Raw genomic sequence first — 15,150 nt, forward strand, 5'->3', positions numbered from 1 at the left:
TAGAAAGCACAGTTCTTCGCTGTGCTTTTGCCAGCTTAACTCTTTTGATTTTTTTAGTGGGAGGAGGGCTTCCATCGTCATGTGAAGCTGAACCACTAGTCATGAACATACTAGGGATTGACCTTAGCCATTCCTTGCCACTCCGTGTCGTAAATGGCATATTGGCAAGTTTACGTTTCTCTTCAGCTGATTTAAATGTCTTTTTCAAGGTCATTTTCCTGAACTTTGCCATTTGGGATTGTATGTGCCCTCTACTATGACATTGGGCATCGGCCTTGGCAGACGACGTTGATGGCATGTTATTGTCTATGTCATGACTAGTGGCAGCAGCTTCAGCACTAGGAGGAAGTGGTTCTTGATCTTTCTCTATTTTATTTTTATCGGAGAAAGTTTGGTCCTCCATTTATGTTATATCAATTTGATATATACGTGCGGCTAAACACAGAAAATAATTTTTTTTTTGGTTTGGACTGGAGTGTACTTTCGGGGGTTACAGCACCCTTAACGGTCAAGCCAGCCGGCCCTTTACTTATGACACAGGCGCACGCTTGGCACTACTTTGTTGATGCACGTGCGGCTACTGCGCACACAATTCACAAACACAGAAAATAATTTTTTTTTTGGTTTGGACTGGAGTGTACTTTGGGGGTTACAGCACCCTTTAACGGTCAAGCCAGCTGGCCCTTTACTTATGACACAGGCGCACGCTTGGCACTACTTTGTTGATGCACGAGCGGCTACTGCGCACACAATTCACAAACACAGAAAATAATTTTTTTTTTGGTTTGGACTGGAGTGTACTTTGGGGGTTACAGCACCCTTTAACGGTCAAGCCAGCCAGCCCTTTACTTATGACACAGGCGCACGCTTGGCACTACTTTGTTGATGCACGTGCGGCTACAGCGCACACAATTCACAAACACAGAAAATAATTTTTTTTTTGGTTTGGACTGGAGTGTACTTTCGGGGGTTACAGCACCCTTTAACGGTCAAACCAGCCGGCCCTTTACTTATGACACAGGCGCACGCTTGGCACTACTTTGTTGATGCACGTGCGGCTACTGCGCACACAATTCACAAACACAGAAAATAATTTTTTTTTTGGTTTGGACTGGAGTGTACTTTGGGGGTTACAGCACCCTTTAACGGTCAAGCCAGCCGGCCCTTTACTTATGACACAGGCGCACGCTTGGCACTACTTTGTTGATGCACGTGCGGCTACTGCGCACACAATTCACAAACACAGAAAATAATTTTTTTTTTGGTTTGGACTGGAGTGTACTTTCGGGGGTTACAGCACCCTTAACGGTCAAGCCAGCTGGCCCTTTACTTATGACACAGGCGCACGCTTGGCACTACTTTGTTGATGCACGTGCAGCTACTGCGCACACAATTCACAAACACAGAAAATAATTTTTTTTTTGGTTTGGACTGGAGTGTACTTTGGGGGTTACAGCACCCTTTAACGGTCAAGCCAACTGGCCCTTTACTTATGACACAGGCGCACGCTTGGCACTACTTTGTTGATGCACGTGCGGCTACTGCGCACACAATTCACAAACACAGAAAATTATTTTTTTTTGGTTTAGACTGGAGTGTACTTTCGGGGGTTACAGCACCCTTAACGGTCAAGCCAGCCGGCCCTTTACTTATGACACAGGCGCACGCTTGGCACTACTTTGTTGATGCACGTGCGGCTACTGCGCACACAATTCACAAACACAGAAAATAATTTTTTTTTTGGTTTGGACTGGAGTGTACTTTCGGGAGTTACAGCACCCTTAACGGTCAAGCCAGCCGGCCCTTTACTTATGACACAGGCGCACGCTTGGCACTACTTTGTTGATGCACGTGCGGCTACTGCGCACACAATTCACAAACACAGAAAATAATTATTTTTTTGGTTTGGACTGGAGTGTACTTTGGGGGTTACAGCACCCTTTAACGGTCAAGCCAGCCGGCCCTTTACTTATGACACAGGCGCACGCTTGGCACTACTTTGTTGATGCACGTGCGGCTACTGCGCACACAATTCACAAACAGAAAATATATTATTTTTTTAGCACTTGGGGGGAGCACCCCTGATGGACAGTGCACCCCCTGGACAACACTACAGCACCCCTTTAGGACTGGGACACTGCACAGGACTTTGGAGTGGACACAGCCCCTATGGAGAACTGACTGCACAACACAGTCCAGCCAGCCCCTATGGACTTTGAAGTAGTGGACACAGCCCCTATTAACAACAGCAGCACAGCACAACACAGCCAGCCCCTATGGACTTTGAAGTAGTGGACAACAGCAGCACTACACTACACTACACTACACAGCCCTAACTCCCACCCTCCCTCTTCACTGTCCACAGCCGAGTGAGAAAATGCGCCGACGCGGGTACCTTATATAGGATCCAAAACCCGCGAGACTCGGAAGGCGGGATGATGACGTTTTGCCTCGATTTCAGATCCGAGTCAGGCGGGAAAAGTCGAGCCTTACTCGGATCGGACTCGGATCGGGGGGGCTCGGGGGGGTTCGGATTTCAGAAATCCGAACCCGCTCACCCCTATTGTTAACTAATAGAGGGTACAAATGACTTGTTACATTTTTATGAGTTTTTTCAATAACTGTACCTGCACCCCCTTCCACATAAGGTGGTGGTGGTGCGCGTGAACTGCTGGCAATACCTTCCGCAACGCTACCTTGCTGCACATGCGTGCTATTTCCTGGCTCGCACGCATTGCAATTTAGCGCTACGGGTGTACTTTCTGGTAACGCATTCGCAATGCTAGTTTGCGTCGATTGCACATTTTTAAACCATGCATCCGCTTCATGCTGCCACAATTTTAAACATTTGTAATATTTTACCTTTTTCACTCGAGAACGCACCAAACAGATGTGAGCTCGGACATTATTCAATATCTCCTTATCAAAACTACCAATTCTAGGAAACGGCCTAACACTCTTCCTCGTCATATTAAACCATAAAACACAATACCTGGTTGCATTGGCACCGTACTTAAAATGCATACTATGTCGTGCCGACCCAAGTGGCGCTTCCAACAGCAGCAAATCATTTAACAACTCTACCGTTTGCTTGGCCCCCATCCTGGGAGAACCTTAAGTTTTTCAATAAAGATTTAAATTGGTGAAAGACAGTCTAGATACTCTCACTTACCTACGGAAGTTATTTCTAGATGCTCCCACTCACCTATTATCTCTCAGTTTACAAGCACAAGTTTCCAGTGCGGCTCAATTACAATGCTCCAGTGACCCAACCTAATTACTAAACACTGCACTCACACTGAGAGCCGGTCCCTACAACAAAGACAACATGTACACCTGCTGATGTGTATAGAACGGTAGCTACTACCGAGCAGCTAGGCTAACACCTGCACCTAGCCCTTAAGGATCATACAATACCCTTAACCTTTAGGTCCCGTATTACACCCTAAACAAATACTCACAATCACACACTCTTTTCCTGTGCAGAAAAATACACGTTAACCCAGTTATTGGCAACAATTGATAAAGTAAACTCAACGGGTTTGTTTAAACACGTGGCAGCACAACCGGAAATACATATACGCTATTGTGCGACCAGTCGCATACACAATAATGCGACTACTACACAACCGTATGACTTACCCTTTAGCTGCGTATGCAAAAGTGCATCTTTACTGCGCGTGCAAAAATGCGACTCAGCCATGTACACAATACTGCGGCACCCTTTTAAACATAAAATACTATCAACAAAGGAAAACAAACTTTTTCCTTTCTTGTCCCTGGATTCTAGTCAGCGTACCTTGACTCACACAATAACGGGTAGCGACTTCTCAGCATCGAGTGATTGCAGGTAAACCCTGCGTGTGGCCACCCCACCCTTTGCTGAGAGATCGATAACCCTATGTTTATCATGTGAATAGGTAAGTAACCTCACACTATGAGCCCCCAAGTAAGGATACTGAATTTGAACCTCTATACGCTCCTACCTATACCTTCTAAAACTTGCCTATAAACCTCTAAAATTGACTCTATTTGCGTACGCAGTCTTACCGTAAAATAAAGACTTTAGACCTTGAACATGTGTTTCCAAAGCACAAAGTATTATTCAAGTAAAGTACAGTCAGTTACACACTGTGATCTAAGTACAATTTAGCGCAAAGAATTATACAGACCCAAGATACAGTTATACATTCGCACACAATCTGGACCAGATACCGGCATCAGCAAGAAACCTCAGTCAATCAGCAATCAGCAAGAAGACTCCAGACTGGGGTCACAACACACACATTTATGCCCTTACAGAAACAGACAACACAATAGAGAGGTTTGTTGCTGATCCCATTGGTTCCCCATTACGGTGCATTTGTTACAGGACATTTAACAGGTTGATTCAAATAGACACAGGTCAGCCTCCTACAGCCTATTGTCTCCTCTATTCCCCCTGCATGCAAATCTAAGCTGTTGGTTTCACAAAATACATTTTGGTGCTTTACATCTCTACGGTCCATAAGTTGAGAATGCATGTTGCGATCTTCACACCAATGATACCGGAAAGCTGTTGCGAAAGTGCAGATCAGTAAAACACCAAACACGGCTTACTTATCACGTATTAAACCTTAGATACCAAAATAGCCTTTATTTCAAAGCATTTGTAACAAATGAATAAAACTTGGATCTTATACTTTAAAGCTATGGAACCTTTTATGTGAGTGTGCATTATGTAAGTATTAGGGATATGGGAAAATACGCTAGTTAGGTTTATCTGATTTGGGGCAGATGTGCACGCATGCAGCTAATAACAGCGGTCGCATGCAGGATATTGTGCATTCGCTAATGTGCGTCATGTTAACAGTGCAACTGTGATGTGCGATGTTTATGCATGTGATTTTATTTATGATGGATTTTATATATATATATATATATATATATATATATATATATAATTTCTTACTAACATTTTTTTAAACTGCAATGCAAATGTGTTATGGGCAGCGAGCTTCACTCTCAAACAGGGTGGAGACCCCCAGCTACACCTGTCCACATGTGGGGTCTCTCCCTTTACATGCAAAAACACCCACAGTTCCTGGTGTATTGTTTTTTTCTAATTCCTTTTCTCAGGAAGCTGTTTTTCTAGTTGCTAATTGATACTGTGTTTGTTTTGGTATTTCTCTATGCAAGGTTGTCCCCAGAATGGGCCTGTCATGGCTTCTAAAAGGATTATCAAAAACATTGCCATCTGTACTTAGCTCGTGAGTTGTAACTTAAAATGGCGTCGTGCAGATTCTTATTTTTAAGATGGAGTCTGGTTTCCATTCGCAAGAAGGCGTCGCTCCAAGCTAATTTTACACTAATTCTGTCTCAGCCACTAAACCAGCTTCGACAGGACTGACCACACTCACTGTGAAATCAAGTATTTGGAAACCCCCCTCTGCATTTGTGACTGCATCTGTCAACCATTTTGTTGATATTGCAAAGTCACGTACTGAGTGGCATCCATCTTATGTTATTTCACCTTAAAGTCTTGTCCTGTCTAGCAGCAGGCATAAGTTGGCTAATTGTCCTGTGCAGAGCACTGTGATATTACTGCTTATCACAATACTGGGTAAAAGTGGAATATCTTTCTGCGTAGACACCATCTTTAAATATGTTTATTGATTGAGAAGTATTAAAGTCTAAGATTAAAGTAAAAATATAAATATTAGTATAATTAAGTGATGTGGTATTATTATGCAGTTTTGCAACAACATTATTTACACAGTTTTCAGTTTTTTTTGCGTCTTCCAAAATATTATTTATCAATGAGCAATTTGCTAATACACTTTGGTGGCTGACTGTGTTAGGTTCTGAGGGAAATGGAAACACATAAGGAAAGACAAGATACTGAGCGGTTATGGTGCATACACATGGTCAGATTTTTCTTCAGAACTGAACGATAACGATTTAAAAAATCGTTCAATCGTTCATATCTGAAGGAAAATCTGACATATCTGACATGCCTGAACGATGGACGATGAACGATGCGCGTTCCCGATGGTCAGATAACAATATCTGACATCTGATGTGTTTGCAGTCAGACTTGGACGATTCCATTCATTTTAATGCAGTCAAAAATCGTTCAATTGTTCAAATCGTTCAAATCTTTAATAAAATCGTTCATCTGACAGATCTGACAGATCTGTGTATGCTCCATTACAGTGATAAGAGCTGGACAAGGGAGATTGCTGACTGAAAGAAGAGATACAAGTATAAATAGGAGAAAATAAAGGGGTTTACTTATTTAATGCACGTATCCCCTAATAAAATACAAGTATATGTCTATCCAATGTGTTGATGTTTTTCAAATAAAACTTAACTTTAATTTAAGTTATTTTGTAAAATATTAGCAAACTATTAAAATAATAACTGTGCAATTAAACATAAATAGTTTTTAAAATCTTCCACTTAGGAGGAGTGCCTCCACGTCACCAATTTGTGATTTTCCTTACATAAGTGTTTCTGCAATCAATTTAATTCTTATGAGATATTTAATTATTTCTCATAGTTTGATTAATAAGGGGTTAAGTATTACCCCTTGTGGGAATGTTGTTATATCCGTGTTTGCTATTTATTGGTCTTTAATTGCCACTGACTTTTAGTTCAAGTCACTAGTTTGGAATTTATTTCTGATTCTCTACTATGATCTCAGGGTTTATAGTTGTTACTTGGGGCTCTATTTATTAACATTATTTTTACTAAAATAATGTGTAAAAGGGTGTTTTCACACCCTTTTCACATTATTTTAGTATCACTTACAGTTACTAAAGGGCAATTGGAGTAGAATTCATAAAATTCTACTCCAACCCCTAAGTATCACTTATTTTTAGTAAGCAGATCGCATTTCCCATAATTCTGATGGGAAATGTGATCCAACCAAAGTTACTAAAAATAAAATGTGAAAAACTACAGGGGAAAGCCCTGTGATAAAAATGCCACCTGTAGGTGGCGTTATGCAGGGTTTCCCCTGGTTACCGGACTCCTGCTCCGCTCTAACGTGCAGAGCAGAGCCCGGAGCCGGCCCCAGTAATCAGCTCTGTGGCCTAGACAGACCACACGCTAATTCACTGTAAAAAAAAAAAAAAATTGAAAAGAAAAAAACAAACTTACCTAAGTCCAGGGACCAGAGTTTGGGGCTCTGGTGATGTCCTCCCTCCAGACAGCTGATCTCCCATGCTGCACTGGGGCCCGGTCATCACCTGGCAGGGTCCCAGTGCAGTATGGGATGTTGGGAGCAACAGAGGACATCACCGGAGGCCTGATAACTGCAGGTAAGTGTAATTAAGGGAGGGGGGGTCACGGAGGGTCCACGATTGCAAGGGGCAGAGCTTAGCGATGGGACGGGGCTTGGCAACAGGGGGGGTAGCAGCGGCGGTCAGTTGGTGCATGCGCGGGGCACTTGTCACGGTATTTTTTGCAAAAATACTGTGATAAGGCTACGGAGGGGATTCGCTGGGACAGAGCTTTACCGCAAGCTCTGTCCCTGCAAGGAATTTGAAGTAAATCCCTGTGATATTGCCTGAATTCGCAATGCGAATTCACTTGGTAATATCACACTACAATCTGCATTACAAATACGGATTGTAGTAAATAGAGCCCTTGGTAACTTAATGATCCAACACAATGTGTCTCTGTTCTCTCTGACACTGCAGAGGTTTCTGCAAGAATGATCGTATCTTATGGAGTCATATAGCAGGTTTATTTATTATTCCAAATCATTTAATGTTTCTGCTATAATATGTTATATATTTTGCTTGTGAGAAAACATGAGCAGTGTTATATTGGTGTAGCAGACCTTAGTGATCTCTTTTCAATCATCACTGGCACACAATCAATTATCCATCCTCATAAAGTAAATGCCTGGTGTAATGCCTATAGTGTAAGGTCAGAGGATTATTTGGACTCAATAGGTCTCTACTCTCCTTGACACGGCAGACGTTTCTGCAATAATGATCGTGTCTTATGGGATCATATAGCAAGTTTGTTTGTTATTCCCAAATCACTTGATGTTTGTGCTTAAATAATTTACATCATAATCACTGTGATTGCTCAGTAAATACGTGGAAAATCAAATAGGGTGACTTAATCATATCACTGGGTATATTGAGTAATCAAAAAATCATGGTGAAAATATAGAAACAATGCATATAATTAAGGGTTGATTCCTCTATATCATATGTGACCATATGCCGACCGCCTGCATGTGCCTTCTAAATCATCCGTCTCACAAATGAAGCAATGCACATAAATCCTGGTTAACGAAAGATGGTATATATTCTTGTATTTATAGCATATAGGATCTTGAATAATGTGATATTAAATCAAGAAACCATCTAAGTGTGATCAGATATATGAGCTGTCAAAGTACACAAATACAGGAAACATGAAAATTCTATAGTGCGTAAATCCAGTGACACTCATATATCAATAAATCATTAGATCCATGTAGTTGGAAAATGTATCAGTAATTCACAGGGAATTGTCCACTAACTGTCACTAAGAACAGCGTGGTGAACTTATACAAAAACAGCAGGTTATAATGTGATCACAGGGTAAATATGTGCTGAATTGCAGGTACAATAAAACTGAAGAAAAAGTATAGTAAAGATACCACTCACTAACAGCAAGGGGAAAGGTGAAAATGCTGTGTCCCATTTACATGAGCGGACCCTCCGCATATACTATGAGGGTATGAGATAGGTAGGTGGAACCTACTATAGTCCCCCCATTACTCACCCTGGTTCTGACAAATCAGCAGGGTACCAGGTGAGTCAGTGGAGAAAACGAGAGTGCCAGATAGAAGTACTGTATAATAGTATAGAGAGAAAGATAGGGGATATCAGGATTGCTGCAGTTAGGCATTTAAGGTGACCCTTAGTGAATGCCCAGTGCGCTGTCAGCGGTACCCAAATCCTTCTTGTGAAGGATAGATATACAAATGTGTAGCGGTAGTCAGCCTGCTGCAATGGACACTCTCACCCTGCTGATGTAATGCAACAGTGCAATGGGAACAGTACATGAGGTGGCGCGAGTAGCGTGTCCCAGAAAAAGAATGAGTACCTGAGAAGAGAAGGCGTGAGGCTTTTGGCAGTGTCACAGTGGAGTCTCCTCGTGTGCACCGGAGGCTCCCGTCATCAAAATGCGCGTTTCACCAAATGGCTTTTTTTTCTGCAGAGGTTTCAACTGCTATCAATAAAATGTATATATTTTTTTTTACATAATAGGTAGAACCCCAAAACCAATAGAGTACTTGCTTTCCCTTTTTTCTTTCCTATATTATTACTCTCCTGGGCGTACCTCCACTTCTTGATTTATCCAATTGTTGGTTATATGACAATTTATATTCATCAGCAATTTGTGGAGTATTTCAACCACCCTGCAATTTCCATTTTCCATTGGTACCAGCGCTTGCTGGTTTTTCCCTTCCCTATATGTGCCTTGGATCCTTAATATTGTCAGGACCCCCCAAAATATTAATTTCTAAATAGGGGTTAGATACGATATCCTGCAGTCAGAATCCTGATGGTCACAATGCTGGCTCCAGAATACCAATGCCTGTTGGTGAGTATTCTAACCCTAACCCACCCCTCCTGCAACCTAACCCTAACCATCCAATTCTGCAGCCTAACTCGAACCATCCTATGCCACAGTCTAACCCACCCTCCTGCAGCCTAACCCTAACCATCCAATTCAGCAGTCTAACTCTAACCACCCTATCCCACAGTCTAATCCTAACCATCCAGTTCAGCAGCCTAACCCTAACCATCCAGTTCAGCAGCCTAACTCTAACCATGCTATCCCACAGTCTAACCCACCCCTCCCATACCCTAACCCTGACTGTCCCCTTCCGCAGCCTAGCCTTAACCAGTGTTGGACTGGGGCATAAAGGACCAACCAGGTCAATTAGTGGTAGGGGCCCATGCTTAAGGGGTGTGGTTATCCACTAGAGGGGGTGTGGCCATCCACCACAGACATTTGACTAACCATTAGGCAAATATTGGTGTAGTTTCTATAGAATGGAACCAAGCCCCCATGCTGATCATTGATCCTGATACACCAGATAACTGACTGTCTAATATAGTAACAATCTATACTTTGAGGTCTGAAACCTGACACGTAGAGGAGGGGGGTGGGCCACCAGACAGTTGGGCCCACCAGGGATTCCCCCTGTACCCCTGTGAGCCAATCCAACCCTGTCCATAACACTCCCCCTTGTGCCTAACCCTTACCCTAACCCTAAAACTCACCTTTGGGATTCCTAAGCCAGTATTGTGACCGCTGGGATCTTGACTACATCCCATAAATAGGCCCTTTAATCATATAGTATAACATTTCTTAACAGAAAAATGCTTTTTCATCCGACCGCAAACCGCTTTGTGATTTTTTTTCAAAGAAGACAATATCGAACATATATATGTTCAAAATATTTAATGATTTTTTTAAATCAAGTATTTTTTATTAGTGTTTCAAGTAAACACAAAACAAAGAAATACAAACAAAATATTACACTTCCGTCATTATGATAAGACATTACAAAAATCAATACACTAAAAAAAAAATAAGAGAGTAAATACAATTTAAGAAAGAGAAGAATACACCTTAACCTTTGTCATAAGTATACACAAAAGTAAAATTGGAGCAATTGCATATTATAGCTAAGATGTGTATAGTGGAATTTATAAACATATAGGTAACACTTGCAAGACCATGAATAGTCTAAACGACAAAAAAACATCTGAAAATATAAACTTGGTACTTGGTACTAGACTGTCAGACCTTTCACCCAGCCTGGATTGGCACCACCTATACAATTTTTTAATGGTATTGTTACATAGCATTGAGACTTCTAAGCAGATATTGTTCATGTTTAATGACAACATTAAACTAGCACTCTCCATTTAAAAACATCAGGAGGGTCGGCTGCAAACCAGACTCTGGCTATTATAACTTCGCCAGGGTAGGAAGGCATAGAGTATACTTATAAAGCATAAATGAGTGTGATTCCTCCAAATTCAATCCAAATAAACATATCCTTGGGTCTAACTGGGGAAGTGAAGGGGCCATGGTCCTAATATCATCCAGCCTTTTGACCAGAATGAAAACATAGCTAGTGCCAAAGATGTGAGTCAGTTGACCCACATCTTGGGCAATTAGCATCGGGATGCACACCAGACCGCTGTAAGGAAAGCAGGGTATAATACACCCTATGCATAAAAAATAAATAAATCCTGCTGGTACCACACACATGGGGTGGTGAAATTAATCGAGCCTAGAATTTGTGACCATTGTTTAGAACCCAGGTCAACTTCCCTTTTAAGTTTGAGGGGATCTAACAGTTAGTTATTAAGAAAAGCATATATAGAGGAGGTTTGAACCCTAGACCCAAACCGCCTGACAGTAGTTTTAACCAGAGTGGGAGATATTATTGGAGGGGTGCAACCAGTGGGTTAAATAATTTATTTCTACATAGGCATATAAGTTGTAACACATATAACCTGTGCTAGGCCCCATTGAGGCTTGAAAAATGATTTTAGTTGCAGTCTATCCATAGACTTGTCAGATTCACCTTTTGAGGTCAAACAAGCCATATATTGAGGCCCAACTTGTACCTGTCACTATCAGAGATGTATAATGAGCCATTCATAGCTTATATGGTGTCATCAGTAGACAGTTAGCCACATTCCAGTGGGGTAACCATTGAAAGATGTGTAGAGACGCTAAGCATTATGGGTTATCGACAGTGATGCCCATTTTCTCTAGACAAAGGGGCTTTGAGAGTTTATCTCCAGACATTCTAGAATGTCATAACTGTATTTCTTTGTCAGAGTATATCTTAGTGCTTACAGAGCATGTGCAAGATATAAGAATGGTCCATGCTATGTTGTACCAATCAGTGCTTGGTACCCAGTATTTACTGTAACTAATATGGGCTTAAGATCCGTAACGCCAACACCCATACTAGGGTATATATATCAAGACCAAGACAAAGGCTTTTTGGCTCATGCATGGACCTGAGACTGCAGTACGGTGCCTGCAATGTGAATTGAACTGCCTGGGCATTGTGAAACGAGGGCTCCCATGATGAAGTAAATCTTATGTTGAAGAGGATAAATTACTGGTGTCATCTGAATATATAGACAAAAGTTGAGTATACTGTATACTTTGTATGTTGTTTGTTACTTGTAAATAAAGTGTGTTCATTTGTACTCACTCAAATGGTCACATGTGTGTACTTTTAATTTCAATCAGAACGAAACCCACCTTTATGCACTTGGTGTCGAGAAGTGGGATCGAAAGGGTTAAATAGTTTGTGACCAATCGACTGATTCTGTAAAGGCAATATGATATTTTGCTTTTTCTCTTGCTGTCCTGTACACTGTGTCTTTTAAAAAAAGAATAGAAAAAAATGCTTTGCAAATTGTTAAAACATGTGAAAATTGCAAAAGGTAGATTACAGAAAAAGTTGATGAATTTCAGAAATGTGTTAAGAAATCTCAATTTAATCCAATGAGTTTGGGGATACCTTTACAGAGTTGTAATTTGAGATTTTTAAAAGCAAATGATTTTGAATCAGAAGATGAAATTTTGCCATTGTGTGTTTCTGAGATTTCTGGGGGAGTGAGCTTTTAGAAGTAAAAGTTGAAATGTCAGGTGCTCATTTACACACAGCAGTCGGTACAGAAATGAGTGAGTTAGAGATACACAGAGAAGTGTGTGAAGTTACACAGATAGAATTTCAGCAGATATTGAGCAATGTAATCACACTACATAAAATGTGATTGACCAGAGAAGTGATTGTGTGATGAAAATGTCTGATGATTTGACAAAATGTAAACAAATATAGAAACCTATGAATTCATGGAATATGTCAAAATTGAATGCAAATGAGGTTTCTAACAAAATGCCAATGGTTTGTTGTACTCCTGAGGTGAGTGATGGTATTCCTGAATTACCAGTCACTGTCCCGCTTGCCATGCACTGTGTAATGAATGAAAACCAGGAAGTGTCTAAGTACCCATTAAAAGGGGTGTCGCTAAGTGAAGGGGTGGTGATGATGCCTTGCCTTGCCCAATGAGACATGGGTGTTACCCAAAGCCAGAGGGTGGAATATAGGCAGGATTTCAGTAAATGTCCAGGCCCCTGAGACTGAAGACTCCCCCCGTGACAACATTACTTTTACATGGCATGATCAGTGTGTCATTGTTGAGTTTAAAAATCCAAAAAATGAACAAGATGTGTTTTCTAATGAAACATCCATTGCAAATTATGTTTATAGTTTACTTGCTAATATCATGGCAAAGTAATGAAATGTCCACCTGTAATTGCCCAGTTTTATTTGTAACACGCTGCTCAGATGTAGTGATTGCCTGCAAAAATGTGTTGGGTGGATTGAGGAGCACTCTCAGAGGAGTGTGGAGGTGAACAGGGATCAGGCACCAGGGGATTTGTTGGAGAAGTAGCTTGAGATGATTAGGCAAACTTCTCTAATCTTGCTGCAGCACCAGCCACCTGACCTGACTTCCCCATAGACAGGGTGGTTTGTCATACTGTAGAAACCATAATTTAAAAGGCAGAAGCACACCAACACAGATAATATGCACAAGTCCCCGGTTACTTAGTCACAAAATTCCAGCCGTGGGGTAGCGAGTACTAGGGTATACAATTGCAAATATAGTGAGTAGTTATATGCACAAATCACAAGTTAAATAGTCGCACAGTTCCAGTTGGAGTTTGTAGACTGCCAATATATGCTACTCCAGGCACAGTGAGTGGTTAGATACATAAATCACAGGCTAATAAGCCAAAGGGTTCCAGCAGAAGAATATAAAATTCCAGGATATATTGCTGCAGGTACAGTGTGTATTTATATGTAGATGTAACAACCTACTCAGCCACAAGATGGCAGCAGGAGTATGTAGAAAGTCAGGACACACTAACAGTTAATACAGAGATCTGTGCAGCCTACAAAGGCACTACAGTGGTCAAATTCTGCCAGCTGCAGGGGTCAACAGAAGGGAAAGGGACCAGGAGAGGAGACATAGCCCAGACAACCAGCACTGCAGTAGGCTGCCCACAACAACGGAGCCAATGAGAACCCCTCCTGGGCACCGATCATGACCAACCCACTCCCGGAGGTACAGGCAGGGATAAGTCACCTTTGGTGAAAATTTCAAGCTGGGAACACCAGGAAAACAAGAGAAATGCAGGATTAATGGCAGGAGCTGCTGCCTGCTCCATACTTAGCCGAACCACTCCCCTCCCCAAAATATTTATTGATTATTGAATTTGTGTCTTCCTCCCGGTGCCGTCATGTCAGGCAGACAAATTTTGTGTTTTTATAACCTCGCTCAAAGCTGCTGACGAGTGCATGCATAAGTGGGACTCTTTCTCTGCAGCAAAGGGTTAATTTCTTATTATTTACTGCCCTTTCTCTGCTTTTATACTTGTTTCATCTGTGAGATAGTCTATCTTGTACCATTCTGCCGTTCTCAAAATCCTTTTATTTTCTATTTAACCACCCCAAGAAAACTCACACAATTTAATATCAAAGAGCCTTCTCCAGATTTTTCCACTGACTTACAACACTGAAACACCGTCCTAATTATTATTTATACCGTAAAGAGACATTTCTCACATCACACTATACATCATTCTTACTGCCTAATCATTTCATTTAAACATCTATCCTATTCACTCTAATCATCAACATCTATCTTCACCTACGAATCCCATACCTTTCAGTCTATGATAAGCTGAAAATTATATTTATTGAGGTTATTAATAATATAAAAAAATAATAGAGTACAACCTTTTTCTGGAGCTTCAATAACACACAGATTGAATGATCAAAGAGTCCCCATACAGTTCAAGGTCCGTACTGGTCACTGCTTATCACGTTCTCCGGTTGAAATTTGTTATGCCTCCAAAAGGGAAAGAATAAACACATAAATAAGGACAATATATAGATAGAAAGTTAATCATAAAGTGGATGAAAACACTTCAAAAAGTGATATCATGGGTCACGCTGTTAGTGAGTGGGAAATCCCTTTTCCTTAATCCACACAAAATAAATAACCAGGAACCACATTGTACATGTACACTTACTGGATTTCATGT

General features: G+C 41.2%; 1 protein-coding gene across 1 annotated transcript in view; it reads right to left on the reverse strand.

The window, feature by feature from the left end:
- Positions 1-9,114, reverse strand: part of LOC148526764 (F-box only protein 2-like) — a 58,971-nt gene extending 49,857 nt beyond the window's left edge. Inside the window, exon 1 of the mRNA XM_088469827.1 lies at positions 9,094-9,114. The gene's annotated coding sequence lies outside the window, so the exon portion shown is untranslated. The remainder of the gene's footprint in view (positions 1-9,093) is intronic.
- Positions 9,115-15,150: the final 6,036 nt, after the last annotated feature.

This window comes from Taudactylus pleione, unplaced genomic scaffold (assembly GCF_031769625.1).
Source record: "Taudactylus pleione unplaced genomic scaffold, aTauple2 ptg000094l, whole genome shotgun sequence".
In the NCBI taxonomy this organism is placed as follows: domain Eukaryota; kingdom Metazoa; phylum Chordata; class Amphibia; order Anura; family Myobatrachidae; genus Taudactylus; species Taudactylus pleione.